The sequence below is a fragment of the Physcomitrium patens genome, chromosome 16 (assembly GCF_059467195.1).
Source record: "Physcomitrium patens ecotype Gransden chromosome 16, ASM5946719v1, whole genome shotgun sequence".
NCBI lineage: Eukaryota > Viridiplantae > Streptophyta > Bryopsida > Funariales > Funariaceae > Physcomitrium > Physcomitrium patens.
In genome coordinates this window covers 9,274,598-9,290,964 of record NC_143425.1, presented here as the reverse complement: position 1 = coordinate 9,290,964, position 16,367 = coordinate 9,274,598, and the positions used below count along the sequence as shown (strand labels likewise).

The window sequence follows — 16,367 nt, the reverse complement described above, 5'->3', positions numbered from 1 at the left end:
AATCTACAATTAATTGTCAAAGAAGAATTAAAAAAAACTTTTCAAAGCTGAATTTATTCAATCTATAAAAATTATGAATTAGATTTCATCAATGGTATTAATTAAAAAAAAAGAATGGAAAACTTTGAGTGTGTATAGATTATAGAAAGCTTAACAAGTGCACTCAAAAGAATCACTTCTCCCTCCCATTTATAAATACCATCTTAACAGAAGTAGTTAGGTGTAAATTATATATATTTATGGATGAATATTTAAATTACAATCAAATTTCTATAACTCTAAAGGATCATCATAAAACACCCTTCACTACACCTTAAGGCACCTTCATTTATGTAGTCATACTTTTTAGACTTTAGAATGTTCTTGTGGTATTTTGAAGAACAATATTTTATGCTTTGTCAAATCTACTACACAAAACAATGATAGTATTTATTGATGATTTTAGCACCAAGTCTTCTAAGATAATCCACCATAATTATGTAAGGACTAATCTTCAAAGATGTAGAAAAGCTAAAATAGCAATAAAATTTGACAAAATATTCCTAATAGTTAAAGAAAGAATCCTATTAAAATATGTGGTGTCAAAAAAAGGATAGAAAATCCAACCTAGAGAAAGTCAAGGTAATTATGGAATTAAGTCCTCTTTTAATAATAAAAGAGGTACAAAAAATCTTGGAACATATTAAATGATATCAAAAAGTTATACAAGACTATGCTACCATATTTATGTATATAACTCAACTAATATAAAAGAAGTAAATTTTGAATGGAGAAAAAATACCAAGAGGCATTTGATACCCTTAAAAAAAAAACTTAATACCTTTTCTATCTTAAAGCCATCTAATTAGTTATTACCTTTCGATGAGCTATGTGATGCTTTGTTGGTAGTTGTAGGAAGTACCTTGTATCAAGCAAGTAGAGAGAAAGTCAAGGACTATTCTATTATTTTTGTTAGTAGACAATTGAATCTTATAAAAAAAAATATACTACTATAGAACAAGAATATCTTATAATGGTTTTTTTTGTCAAAAAGTTTAGATACTATCTTCTAATGAATCCAATAGTATTTTTTGTAGACCATATGGCAATCAAATACCTTATTAACAAGAAAAATTTGAGTAATAAACTTGCAAGATGGATACTTCTACTATAGGAATTCAATTATACAATAGAATATTAGCTTAGAAAGATGTACAACCAAATAAATCATTTATCTAGATTGTCAAAGCAAATTGGTGAAGCTCTAATTGACAACACTTTGATAGATGAAAGCTTCTTTGTTGTTTTGACCATTCAAACTTGATATTAATTAATTACTAAATTTTTGATAACTCAAGCTCTTCTTTACCACTGTCAAAAACAAGAACTTGATAAAAATAAATAAATAAGTGAGACTTCTCTCAAAGAAAGATGACAAAATAGAAATAACTCAATATGTGTATTAAGAAAGAAACTCAAATGGCTATTGCCAAAAGATAAGAAAATTAAAGACCCTTGAAACTAGACTAGAAGCAAAAAAGGAATTGACAAGAGTGAAGAGGGCTTCATTCTTGTCTCTATATATACTATCTAACTAGGGGCTATGTGGTGATGTTCTATAGGACCTTCAATATGTGTTGACTTTGAAGGACACATGTCTTAACTTACAAGGCAAGTTTTTCTACGTGTGGGCCACATAGTTAGCTTGGTCTTCAAGCTAACAACATGTGTAGCACATGGCCAATTTGTTGACTATGTTTTTAATCCAAAAAGTTAATTAAAAATACCTATAAAGTCAAAGTAGCATCTATAAGCTTCTAAGAAGCTTGTATAGAAAATATTATAAAATTAACTTATTTTTACCTAATTTTAGTTACTTCTACCTATTTATACATGTAATTACTGGCTTACATGCGTATGTCGATGACACCCACTTTTCTAAAATAAAACATAAAAAAGTAAGAATCAATAATAGATACTTTGTCATAATTGAAGTAAATTATATAGATGTAGAATTGATAGGATATTGATGAGGTATGTGATAAAAAATAAAATTTCCACCATTCTATCAACATGTCATAATAGTGTATATAAGAATAACTTTTTGAGAACCTTGATTGGATAAAAAAATCCTTAAAGCTAACTATTACTAGACTATATTATTTTAAGATACACATAAATATGCTAAAACCTGTGATGCATGTCAACAATATACTAGGAATAATCTAAAAATGAGTTTATCTCTTCATGTGTTCCTACTTTTAATTTTTTTTGAAAAATAGAGAATTGATTATATTAGAGAGGTTCACCAAAATTCCACTGGTGATATGAAATACATAGTAGTAGCAATCAAATATTTGACTAAATGAGCTAAGGAAAAGGTAGTTAAAGCCAACAATGCCAAACAAGCTTCTAGATTCTTCTATGAGTAGATTATCACTAGATTTGGATGTCCAAAAATTTTGATCAATGATAGAAAAAAATATTTCTTAAATAAGATGATAGAAGACTTGACCTCATGATTTAAAATTAATCATAGGAAGATTAATCCTTATCACCTTCAAAGCAATGGTGATATAGAATGAATTAAATGAACTTTAATTTATATACTTAAGAAAATAGTAACAACTTCTAAACAAGATTGGAATATAAAACTTCCTACAACCTTGTAAGCTTATAAGATGATGTTCAAGGTGAAAATCCAAGCAACTCCATTCTCCTTGGCTTATGGCATAAAAACCATTTTATCAATTGAATTTGAGATTTTTTTTCTTTGTATCACCTTGATAGAAAAATTATCAACTAAATAATCTTTAATTGATAGGCTTGAATAATTAAAACATCTTGATGAAGCTAGAAGATAAAGTGTTCAATATACAAAGGCAATTCAAAGAAGAAAAATAATTACCTTTGACAAATAACACAAGCTTAGAACCTTTAGGCCTAGCATGTTGGTTCTTTTATAAGATGCCAAGAGATTAGATTTTCTAGATAAATTTAATGCCATATGGTTGAGACCTTATTTGGTCAAAGAAGTCTTTTCAAATAATTTAGTTTGGTTGTAAACTCTAAATGGAGAAGTTTTTCTTATCAGAACTTTGAAAAATAAATGCAAAGAATATAGAGTGTGATTTTTATCATACAAAGGATTAAATGACTTATCCTTAAATTCACTCTTATTCAACTTTTGAAATGAAGAATCATTAAAATTGGATAGAATTTAGAATACTAAACCTTTGAAATTACAAATTAATAAATAATATATTCATTTATCTTGTCTTCTTTTTAATTTAGCACTTTACTAAAAACTCCATATATTCTAAGCTAAAAAGAAGAGTATGTGATGTGACTAAAATATTAAAAAAAAAAAAAAAGTGAAAAAATGGCAGTTAAATCTTGTTTAATTATCCAAAGAAAGTAAGATTACTAGTAACTAATTATTTTAGGAAAAAAGATGCATTTAGAGTGATTAAAATTAAAATATATTATAAGTAGTATATAAATCCTTAGACAAATAGAAAATTAGAATATTAACTGTAGAAAAAAATTCTTAATAGATTTTAGAGGCAATTATTTTAGTTGATTTAGTATTTTTATTTATTGTTGAGTATTAAAGGTTAATTATTAAGATCAATATCTATATTGGCTTTCTATCTATATATATTACTTATAAATAACTAAAAATATTAGTTAGTAGTTAGAAGAAATATGAAAAAGAATCTCATATCATTTTAATTATTGATATAAAAAATAAGATTTATAATTGATTTAAAGTAATTTTATTATTATAAAAATAACAAAAGTAAGAAAATATAGCTTTAAATTTATATTTATATTATAAAAATATTATAAAAAATTATTTATAATTTATTTATAATTTTTTAGGAATTTTTTAAGAAATTTTCAAAATTTTGGTAAAAATGAGTTTTATCACTTTGGGAGCCATTATGAAGAAATGGAGTAAGTTTTGAAGGCCATACAAAGTTTCTACGCTAATTGGGTATTTTTAAATACTATAAAAAAGTCAAAAATGAAAAAAATATTGGTTTTATTAATAAAAAATAGGAGGATCAGCAACTAGTATAGCCCTTGTAAGAAGGAAGGTGCATAAGTTCCATAAGGGTTGTACCATCTTGAAGGTAGTTAGGAGGATAAGACTAAGGCCTCATAGCCTCTTTTAGAGATCCATATACATTGCTTGTGAGCCTTAGTGAGGCTCAAATTCTTAATCTCTTAAGCAAGTTATCCTTGAAATAAAAATTATTCACTTAATTTTTTATTATTTCTATAAAATTACATTATTTATTTTTTAATTTTAATTTTTACTAGATAAAAATCTACTAAACAAATTGTGAATATTTTGTAGTATAGAATTACTTGATTATAATTGTTTTATTTGTTTTGTGTTGTGTTACTTTTGTTCTTGTTTTTGCTACTTCTACTTTACACCACCAATTACAAAAAAATTTAATTGAAGCCAACTTATAATTTGGATTAAGAGATGAAATTTATCTTCATAGAACACTTTGATGGAAGCAACCACCACAATATAGATCCTATAATAGAATTCAAATAATATTGTCTTTCAAAGTCCTTATGAATTGCATGTCTACAAAAATTTTGGCAAAAAGAAGAAGGCGGACAGCAATTCCAATCTAAACTAGCACTACCTTTAGTTGAATAAGAAATTAAACAATCAAACATCTCAAACTACAACACCATTGCAAATACTAATTTTAATTTTAAAAATTAGAAGCATATGCCACTTGTTTCAATTGCACCACTCATATAATACAAAGGAAGAGAAGAACAAGTTTTGGAGTGCTTTGAACTTAGAAAAAAACAAGAAAAAATATCAAAACAAGAAAAGTGAGAGCAAATCCAAGGCAACCTAGATCCTTATCACCATAGAAGCTCTCAAAATTTAGAAGCACCCTCTTGTCTTCTATCCATATTCTTTTATTCTATTTATTTTATTTTATTTTATTTCTTTATTTCTTTATTTCTTTTTTTTTCTTTTTTTTCTCTACTTTCTTATTCTTCTTTTTGTTTTTGTCTCTTTTTTTCTTATAAATTGACTACTTCAAATTTACCTTCTACTTCTAATCTACTTAATCTTTAATGGAATAATTCTATTACAAAAGACATTATAATTCTATATCAACTCCATTAAAGAGAAATTTACTTATTTTAAAATTCTTCCTCCAAAAATCTTACTAGGAACCTAATCTTGTATTTAAAATCCTATTTTTGCTATTTATCTCTAAATTCATATATTAACTCACTAAATTGGTAATTTTAAGTACTCAAAGTATAATTTTTTTATTAATTATAAAAAAGAGTCAATTATATAACTTACACTCCTTTTAATCAAAAGAATAAAAATAAAGATCTAATATTATAAATATATTTTTATCAATTTAACAAAGACAAAAACTTAATGAAGACAAAAAAATAAATGAGATCCTTTTCAAAGAAAGATGACAAAGTAAAAATAAAAAATATATATATATTAAAAAGAAATTATAATGGTTATTACCAAAAGATAAGAAAACTAGAGATCCTTGAAATTAAACTAGAAGCAAAAAAAGAGTTGATAAGTATGAAAAAGGCTTCATACTTGCCTCTATGTATATACTATTGTGAGGTAAAATAAACTTCCACTAGTTGAAAGGTTATTCTAGTTCACAACAAGTGAATTAGTTACATGAATTTCGGAAGTTATAGGTATTAATTAGATCTTAATCAAATCACTCTTTATTCTTCTTAAATAATCCAATCAATGAAGTCAAAATTCTATTATCAACTCCTACTTCAAATAACAAGTCACTTGACAGCTTCCATGCAGAAAATAATTTTTAATATATTATTATTTTTTTATATTTTTTATTATTTTATTTATTATCTTATTTTAAATTTTAATTAAAATTCATCTATTGACAAAAATTCATCCTTAAATAATAATTCATCTAAATATAACATTTTATCTAAGTATGAAAATTCATCTAAATAATTTTCATCCAATTTAAAAATTTCCATTCAACTTCAATTATTCATCCAAATTAATCTAAGTTCATCCAATCCAAGTCATCCTCTTTGAAAATCTTACATAGCTAGCTTGATGGAGTCAACTTGTAGTTGTCTTCTGCGACCTGCTCTGCCACTACCAAACTCCAACACCACCGAACTCCCTATGCTGATCGACATCTCCTTCCCTAGAACCATGCATATAAGTCTCGGCTAGCGTCAAAATGCCCTCCGCTGTCGATGAAATCTGCAGCAGCTCCTTGCAGTCGGACACCACTCTAACGAACTCTAGCCAAGCCCCTCCAATTGGTTGATCTCCTTGTTGTGAGACTCCATCAAGGTGCCGTCTTCAAACTAGAGAATCAGCTTCACATCCCCAGAAGAGAATGTAGAGATCAAGAACTTCCGACTTCAGCATCGAGGGACTGCCTCCAGTTCTGCACTGAATCCTTGTTAAATCCAAAAACCATCACAAAAAGGCACCTAGAAACTTAAATAGCAACTACATGAGACTCGTGGTACCAAACTGATCGTGAATGGAAGCCCTTTGCGTTAAGTTCCGCAAAATGATGCAAGCAGTTGAATCCTCGGTAACTTCTACAAACCGCGGTGGAATCTAGACCTTTGATTCTACCCTCGTATCAAGTGCATCAGATTTGCATCACCATGGATACTGACCATAGCAACCTTGTGTTCTTCATCGACACCTTCGAGCAAGGCCACGCAGTGCAAACACCAATGCTACAACTCATGATTTTAATCAGATATACCAAATGCTCCTCCTGATATCGCTAAGCTCTTCTACTCCGCATCTCTAGACACCAAAACCTCATTCAAAAACTCATCAAGTTCCGAAAAATACACTATTCCAAAGACCTCACAAGATGAGGAGTGCAAATCCAACACCGCAGACAGCCAATCAACCCCGATCAATGAATGCAATCGAATGAAATACCACCCGATCGAGCGATGTCGAGCTCCTAGTACAAGTGCAAGGTGGCCCAGGTTGCTTGCCGTCGGAACCAGGCCGAAATCATGGCTGTTGATGACTATTGCCAAGTCAAGGAGGGAGGAGACTACTGCAGAATGAGAATTAGATAAAACACAACCACCGCCACTTTGTTGTTGAACAAGGTAGACAGCAACGTTGCCCCCATCCAGCACCACTGGAACTTCTTCAACAAACCAAACCTTTTTCAGCACCACCAACCATCCGGTTGAATCAAATCGCAAAGCACAAAAAAAATGAGGAGAGAGCTGATCTCCACCGCAGCATCGTCATAGCCACCACGTCGAATCGAGCGTGCACTTGAATGCCGCAACACGTTGCTTGAAGGAAGAGAAACCAACGTCACCGCACGAACACAATAAAAAAACATTAAAAAAAAGAAAAAAAAAAAGTCGCCTTGATCGGAGCCGGAATCAAAAGAAAAAAAAAAAAAAACAAAACAAAACAAAACAAAACAAAAAAACAAAAAAAAACAATACAAAACCAAAACAAGAAAAACAAAAAAAAAACAAGAAAAACAAGAGATTGCGTCGCCATGACTCTAAAGAATTCCCACGCCTCGCTGCAACTTGACTGCAAGAACTTTCCACTCTAGCCATAGAATAAAAATCGAAAGAAAGTCTCACCCAAGCCGCTAGTAGACCACGATATCCAAAACCAATGCTACAATGCAGCACTTCAACGAGGAAGGGAACAACGTTGAGGAGAGCCGATCTATGCACAAGCCGACGTCGCAACCAAGCGAAATTCCTCAACGCCGTCCAGGAATAAAAAAAGAAACAAGAAGAAACTCGAACAGCTTTGTAGCCAGTTGGATGAGCCAAGGCCAACCTCGCCCACAATAAGCACAACGTCGCACATAACCGCGCCGCACCCACAAGCTTGCTCTTGAATCGCAACCGACATCGAGGAAGACAAACTGAAGCCCAGCTCATCAAGCCGTGACACTTTGTATTTTGACAATGGTGCCCAAGAAGCCAGAACCATAATGTGGAGTTACGCCAGACAATCAAACGGTACCACCGCTCGAATCAGCAACAACCTCACTGTCGCACCGCATGACGCATACACGTACAGAAGAAAAAAAAAAAAAAAAAAAAAAAAACACGCTCAGGAAGAAATTCCGGAGCGATTGGAGCTCGGAACTCAACAACCAAAAACTGAAAAAAAGGAGAGAGGGGAACTCCAGACCCCTATTGGCTGCGGAATTCTTGGGCAGCCTCTCGCCCTCCTCATCACCTTTCTTTTTTCCTTCTTTCTCGTCTTTTCTTTCTTTTTTGCTTCTTCCTTTTTTTCTGTTTTTCTTTTGGTTGACTTGAATCAAAGATCCTTCTTAGCTTCTAGTCTATTCAAATAATTCATAATAAATAACTACTATTAAAATATTATATTTTATATTAGCTATTTTAAGGAAAAAATATTTTTTTTAGAATTTCTTCTCAAAAATTCTATTAGAACCCTTTCTTACAACTATTATTCTATTATTTTGCGATTTATCTCAAAATTCCTACACTAATTCACTTAAATAGTGATTTTGAACATTACAAGTGCATTTTTTGTACTAAAACATATTAATAAGTCAATTCTATTGACTTTTTCCATGTTTTCACTATCAAGATTAAAATAATTACAAATCTACAAGCATATGGTGTTAATTGATATTACTCTTATACCTTATGTGGTTTCTGTGATTGTCCATCTTTCTTGATGTTGATCTTGTTTTCTTAGCTCCCAACTCTCATTGCTATTAAATATTTTGTCTCAAGTTTTTTAGCTTTTCAATGTGTACTTTCAATATTATCATCCATCAATTAGTGGATTGATGTCAAAACTGTAGTTTGTTAAAGATTTTTAATTAGCAAAGATCCTCCAAGCATATATTTGGTTTTCTATTTAAGTCTCAATGTTTTGCATTTGAATCTTATATTGTAAATTTTAATAGGTTATAGGCCCATGCCATGATAACTTAGAATCTTTATAGAATATCAAGTAGTAGATTCATCTAGTTTTTTTAGGTTTTTTTAAATCTAATTGATCTACCATGGGAAGTAAAATGGACATGTAAGATGTCAATAGCATATCAAGATTGAAAATTGATAGTGATTGGCAGCTATAGAAATTCTAGATGAAAATATTTTTTTTACAACTAATGAATTGATAGAAATTGTTGATAGAAGCCAAGTGCAACTAGTTGTCACTAGTATTGCAACAGCAACAAATTAGAAGAAGAAGAATAACAAAGTATGCATGTACTTATATATTACTATAGATTAAAAAGTGATGAAGAATTTAATAAATTATGAGATTGCAAGCGACATGTAGACACAGTTGAATTTATTTCACAAAAGTCATATAATAAAGAACAAGCATTTACTTTAAGTATAATTTTCTCAATATAAGATGAATCTTATCATGGACATACATATTTACTCTAATATTTAACTATATGATTAAATAAAAATAAATAAAAGTAGATTTATTTCATAATATTATCTAAAATAGCTTCCTAAAAGTTTCATAGATGCTGCTTTGACTTTACATGTATTTGTAGTTGATTGATAGGTTAGAAACTTGATGAACAAGTTAACCACAATTTGGTGGCTTATGGAACAAGTTAAATATGTGGCATATACATAAAAAACTTGCCTTGAAAGTTAAGATACATGTCTTGTAAAGTCAACACATTTTGGAGGTCTTACATGACAATGCCATATAGCTCATAGTTAAGAGTATATATGGAGACAAGAATAAAGCCTTCTTCATTCTTATCAATGCCTTTTTAGTCCTTAGTCTTGTTCCAAGACTTTCTAGTCTTCTTATCTTTAGCAATATCCATTCTAGTTTAATATTATATCATCTTTGAGTGATTTTCTAGTCTTTTCAAATAATAGAAGAGTATATTCATACTTTAATTTTTTGAGATTCATATCCTTGATAAATCTTGAGTATGTGTGAGTCACGCAATTGACTCATTTGTGTATTTAAAACCAAAAAATGCACTTACAGTCCTTAAAGCCATTAGTTTTGGAAGTTAATATAGGAATTTTGAAATAAATATCAATTAATAGGATATAGTGGATAGAATAGGACTTTTGCAAAAATTCTTTGAAAAAAAATTCTAAAATATATAATTTTTTTTTAATTTAGCTAATATAAGTCTTGATGTGATAGTAGTGGTTTTTATTGACATTAAAAGATTTAAATTAGATTAGAAGGTGAAGTAGAATTCTTGATTCAAAATCATCCAACAAGAACAAAAGAAAGAAAAGAAATAGATAAAAATAGAAAGAAGAATAGGAAAGCACAGAAAAAAGAAAGTAATAAAAGAAAAAATAGGATGAAATAAAAGATGGATGGGAGGCAGAGGTTGCCTCCGAATTTTGGCAACCTCTCTACCGATAAAAGTCTAGGCTGCTTCAGATTTGCTCTCTCCTCTCTTGTTTTTAATTGGATTTTATTCTACAAGCTCTAGCGCTCTGAAAAGGTCTAGTGCTGTCTCTTTGGCATTATAGGTGTGTTGCGGTGCAGCAACTTTTTGCTCTTCTATTTTCTTTGGTTGTTGGTGGAGGGTGTTGCAGGTGCTCTTCCGGTGAAGGCTGTTCTTATGCTTTGTGAATTTTGACATTGGGTTGAAGAACTCCAAATTTTTGGTGGCTCCCTGATTTGTATGTGTGGCTGCAGAGGTGCTATAGCTGATGTGGATGACTGTTCCTATTGAAAACGTCATTATTATTAATATGATCAATTGATACACAATATATATATATATATATATATATATATATTATGTGTACCATGGTTACACCAAAAGTCACAACTCTTGGTATAAGGTCAATATATAGTAGATAGTATTCTATACAAGAGACTAGTGTACTATATAATATAATTCTTCTAATACTCTTATTAGTACACTAATCTTCATCCTTGAATTGGATTTCATCTATTAGAGAAGTTCATCCATTATGAAAAATATGTAGGAAAAATATAGGGTTTTAATTTCCTTTTTGGATGTTGCATTGATGTAAAGCTCTCTCACAGCTCTTCCAATGCTTCTTTAAATCTGAGAAGGTATGTGTTTTTTTGTTGATTTTGAACTGTTGTTAGATTGTGTTTCATGATTGCTTCACGCACACTCCTTTTTTGTTGCGAAGCTGTTTTTGTTGTTGTTCTTAAAGGCATTGCTGCTATTAAAGATTGCTGCCACCATGAAGATTGGCTCTATTGCTTGCATATACATTGATGGAAGGTCGGCTGTCGATGTAGGCACCTTGACGGGCTTTGCGGTGGGATTGACCGTCGATGCGGGGTCGGCCATGGCGGGCTTTGCTGCTGCAATGGAATCGACTGTGGTCGACTTCGCTATTGCTATAGCAAGCTGCACTATTGCAATGGAGTTGCCAGCTAATGCGAGAATAGTCGTGGCGGGCTCTGCTGCTGCTATTGTAGTAGGCTCTGTTGTTGCTGTGGTGAGTTCCGCTTCTCCTATGGCAACAATTTGTATATTTTGATATTTCATGGATTTTGAGTGAAGGAACTTACTGTGTGTTCTCTCATTCCATGATGTATCAAAATATGGTTGTTGTAGAAGGTCTGATGATTTAGAGTAGACTAATAATGCTTGAATTTTTGTAGAATAAGTTTCTTGTTTTGAATTTAGAGGAATAGAATACATGCCTAGTTGAGATAGGCACTGGAAATGTTTCTCTTTGGGAAGGGATTTTGTAAATACATTTACTGTCATATATGTGGTTAGCTCATATTGTAATTTAATTTCCTTGGCAAGTATCTATTCTCTTGTAAAATGGTATTGTGTATCCACATGTTTGCTTCTGGAGTGATATTTTGGATTTTCATTGAGAGCAATTGTACTTTGACTATTTGAATATATGATAGTTGGTGCATGTTGAGGGAATCCAAGTTCATGTAATAATTTTCTCAACCATATGGCTTCAGTGGTTGCTTTTGTTAAAGCCATATATTCGGATTGTCTGGATGATAAAATAATAGATTATTGTTTCTTACTGCCCCAAGAGATAACTCCTCCAACTAGTAGGAAGCAAAAGTCAGAGGTGGAGCAATGGATGTCCTTATAACCTGCCTAGTCAGCATCAGAATAACCATGGAGAATATCACCTTGAAATAAGTGTTGATATTTTATTCCAAAAGATAATGTACCTTTTATATATCTTATAGTTCTTTTCAAAGTTTGAATATATGTAGATCCTCGTTTAGAGAGATATAGTGCTAAACTGCTGATAGCATAAACACAATCGGGTCTAGAATTAACAATGGCATGCATTAAATTGCCAACAATTTGAAAATAGAGATAATCACATAAAGTAATATGGTCTTCATTATTTAAACGAATTCTTGGCTGAATTAGGATGCTTAATGGATTGGAATTCAACATATTGAATTCATTAAGTTTATTTGTTAAGTATTTGGCTTGATGGAAGATGATCCATCCTTCTTTTCGATTTCTTAATATGACATTGCCTAAAGTATAATGGATTTTTCCTTCATTGGACATATCAAATTCTTGCTGGAAAATATCTTTGACTTGCTGAATTAAACGAAGTTTGTTATTGACAAGAATAAAATCATCAATATAGACTATAATTATGGTAAAATCTTGGTAATATTTTCTTTTTATATATATGTTTGTATCTGATTCAAGACGTTGGTATTTGTGAAGGGTTAAGTATTAATCTAATGGTTGATACCATACTCTAGATGATTGTTTAAGATCATATAGGGATTTATTTAATTTACATATCTTATTAGTATGTATTGAGGATAATCTTCCAGGAATAATCATATAGATGTCTTCTTCAATAAAACCATTTAAAAAGGCTATTTTAACATCTAGTTGATGTATTTCCACATTATATTGAGCGGTTAAAGTAAGAAGAACTTTGATAGAATTAAATTTGACTACAAGAGAATATGTCTCTGTATAATCAATACCTTGAACTTGGGTAAAACCTCCAGCAACTAGCCTTACTTTATATTTGTCAACACTTCCATCAGCTTTAGTTTTGATTTTAAAAATCCACTTTGAAGTGATTGGTTTTTGATTAGGACGTAAATTTGTCATGTGCCATGTATTGTTCTTGTTTAAGGATGTAATTTCAACATTGATTCCTTGTTGCCATTCTTGAGCATCAACTCTCTCCATTTCTTTTTGAATGGAGTTTGGAGCTTCTATGTAAGTAGAAACAAAGTAGGCTTGGTAATGTCGATTACATTGTCGTTTATATTCTTTTCTATCTTGTATAGACTCCAACAATCTTGTGATTGGTTGAATAATTCTTGTTGGTCTAGAACTAGTAGGAAGATTTGGAGCCTTCAATATGGAATGTACTTCATCATTTACAAGAGGTAAGATTTGTTGATCATTTGGTAATGATAGTTGAGAGAAGTCTTCTATGACATCAATGTGAAAAGGGGGTTTTTTTTTACATATTTGAAAGAATACTATGTATTGGTGATTGATCAAATATATGTGTTTCTTGTGGTAGTGACATTGATGTGGATGACATGCCTTGAACAGAAAAGAGGATTTACTCATTGGTCCTTTTAGTTATTGAAGGATGTTTTAATAATTCTAAATCTAGTTAGAATTCTTCATTGTTATTTTGTAAGTATGGAGTTGTTTGTGGATCATGTAGATTCTCATTGAAGAGATCATCTCTTGAAATAAGAATTTGTTGACTTTGTATATTCATAAGTCTATAGGCTTTAGATTCTTCATTATAGCCTAAAAAGATATTCTCTTGTGAATGAGGGTCTAACTTCTTTCTTGTTTCTTTAGGAATGAATACATAAGCTTTGCAACCAAATATTTTAAGGTAGGATAAATTTGGTTGTCATTTATACCATAATTCAAATGATATTTTGGTAACTTGTATAGATTTTGTAGGGCTCCTATTTTGGAGGTAATTTGCTATTTGGAGTGCTTCATCTCAAAAAGTTTTAGGTAATTTTGAATAGGATAGCATTATAAGTACTGCTCCTATTAATGTTCTATTTTTTCTTTTAGAAACACCATTTTGTTGTGGTATATAAGTTACACTATATTCTTGTTTAATGCCTTCTTTGTTACAAAAATCTTTAAAATCATTGGATGTATATTCATCTCCAAGATCAGATCTTAAGGTTTTAATTTTGAAACTTGTTTGTTTTTCTACAAAAAATTTGTATAAGATGAATTTTTCAAATGCTTCAAATTTGTATTTCATCAAATACACTTGAAAATATCTTGTTAGATCATCAATAAATGTGATGAAGTAAGTACATCTTGAATGTGTGCCTACTTGCATAGGTCCACAAATGTCAAAGTGTATAAGTTCTAACAATTGGGTAGCTCTTTGTACATCTTATGTAGGAAACTTTTCTTTATGTTGTTTACCTTCTATATAAGTTTGGCATAAGGTAATTTTTCTTTCATTAAAGGGATCAATCCCCTTTGCCATAGTTTGTATTTGTTTGAGTCTTTGAGGATTTATATGTCCTAGTCTTAGGTGCCACAAATTAGCTTTATTTAATTGTGTTGTTGCTAGAATAGCAATTTGAAGCTTGTTTGAAAGTATAGTTGTACCTAATTCATATAAATCAGGGTTTAATTTGCATATTGCAATGGTTTGATCAAATTTATTTATAAGTATAGTGGTGCCAGCTCTTATGCAAATTTCTCCTTTTGCTTTATCTAATTGTTTGGCAGAGAATAAATTCTTTGCAAGTCCAGGTATATGTAATACATTAGGTATGATCTTCTCATCACCATTTGTAAGTTTGATATTTACATCACCATGTCTTTCTATTATATATGATGTAGTATCATCTCCTAAGTAGATAACTTGTTTGTCTTCATATTTGATATATTTAACAAATCCTTCTAACTCATGACACATATGTTGAGTTGCTCCCGAGTCCACATACCACATTGAATTTGGATTTTCTTTAACTATAAGTGCTGCCACATATAGTTTATTTGTTTTGGTAACAACATTTGTTTCTTTTCTGTTATTACAATTTTCAGTTGCTATTCTTGTTCTGCAATCTTTGATCAAGTGACCTGTTTTCTTAGAGAAAAAGCATTTCTTAATAGAAAAATTGCTCTTTTCATGTGATTTGGAGGTACTACTCTCTCATTGTGAACTCTTCCTGAAATTCTTATTAAAATAAGATTTCTTATTATTATTCTGAAATTTCTTACTTACATACAAGGCTGAATTATTATCAGATGTTAAATTTATGTTTTTCATGAGTGTTTCTTTTTGAATCAAATCTATTATCAAGGATGTTAATGTAATCACAGGCTGCCTTCTTAAGGAGCTAATGAAGGATCTATAATTTAGAGGCAAACTTCTCATTAAAGTGAGAATTGCTTCATCATCTAGAACTATTGATCCTGCTGCCAACAATTGTTCCATATGTGCTCTAAAGGTATGTATGTATTTAATAACACAATCACCTTCTCTCATTTTTAAGGTGTATAATTTGTCTTTTAAATACATCTTAGTTACTGCATCATGAGATTCAAATATTTTTACTAATTCTTGCCATGCTGAATTTGCTGATATGCAAGATTGTATATGTGAAACCATATTTTTTTCTAAGTAATTATTAATTATAGTTAAAGAAAAGGTATCCTTATCAATCCATGCGCTTATACTCCCTACTCTTCTGGCAAGTAAAGCTGGGATTTTGGCAGCTATTTCAGCTTCTATTAGTTCTACTAGTAAGAAATCTTCACCACTTACTATGGACCATAACTTTTCAGCCTTGAAAACTAATGTTAGTCTATATTTCCATATGTTAAAATATGAACCATTGAATTTTATAACATGATTAATGTCTACTTTTTGTGTCATCTTCAATATTCTTAATTTGAAATTGAATTATAATTATTTATAAATTTGTTTTTGATCAATTCAATTTTATCTTTACTTATAGTTTGTATGTTGCCATTTTTAGATCTCGAATTGCTTTTCATGGTTTGATGAACTTCAAGTTCTTCATCAACTTTTGTTGTTATAATGAATTGTATTGATATTATTTTCATTATAAACTATTTTTATAATTTCAGCAATTATTTCTTTAATAAAGCATTCACCAAAGCTTATTTTGAGGATCGAATATTTCTATAACTTTGATACCATGTTGAAAACGTCATTATTATTAATATGATCAATTGATACACAATATATATATTGTGTATACCACAGTGACACCAAGAGTCACAACTCTTGGTGTAAGGTCAATATAGAGTAGATAGTATTCTATACAAGAGACTAATGTACTATACAGTATAATTCTCCCAATAGTTCCATTGCAATGACTGAGAACG

At 30.4% G+C, this 16,367-nt stretch overlaps 2 long non-coding RNA genes across 2 annotated transcripts; one reads left to right on the top strand and one right to left on the bottom strand.

Annotated features, from left to right (window-relative positions):
* Positions 1-5,831: 5,831 nt before the first annotated feature.
* LOC112293291 (uncharacterized) lies at positions 5,832-8,101 on the bottom strand. Its single transcript, XR_002972964.3, has 2 exons — positions 7,642-8,101; positions 5,832-7,335 (listed from the first exon to the last, which is right to left on the bottom strand). It is a non-coding gene; the product is annotated as an uncharacterized LOC112293291 (long non-coding RNA).
* Positions 8,102-11,120: 3,019 nt separating this feature from the next.
* LOC149987641 (uncharacterized) lies at positions 11,121-12,455 on the top strand. The gene is made up of 2 exons (XR_016507086.1): positions 11,121-11,481; positions 12,047-12,455. It is a non-coding gene; the product is annotated as an uncharacterized LOC149987641 (long non-coding RNA).
* The last annotated feature ends 3,912 nt before the right edge of the window (positions 12,456-16,367 follow it).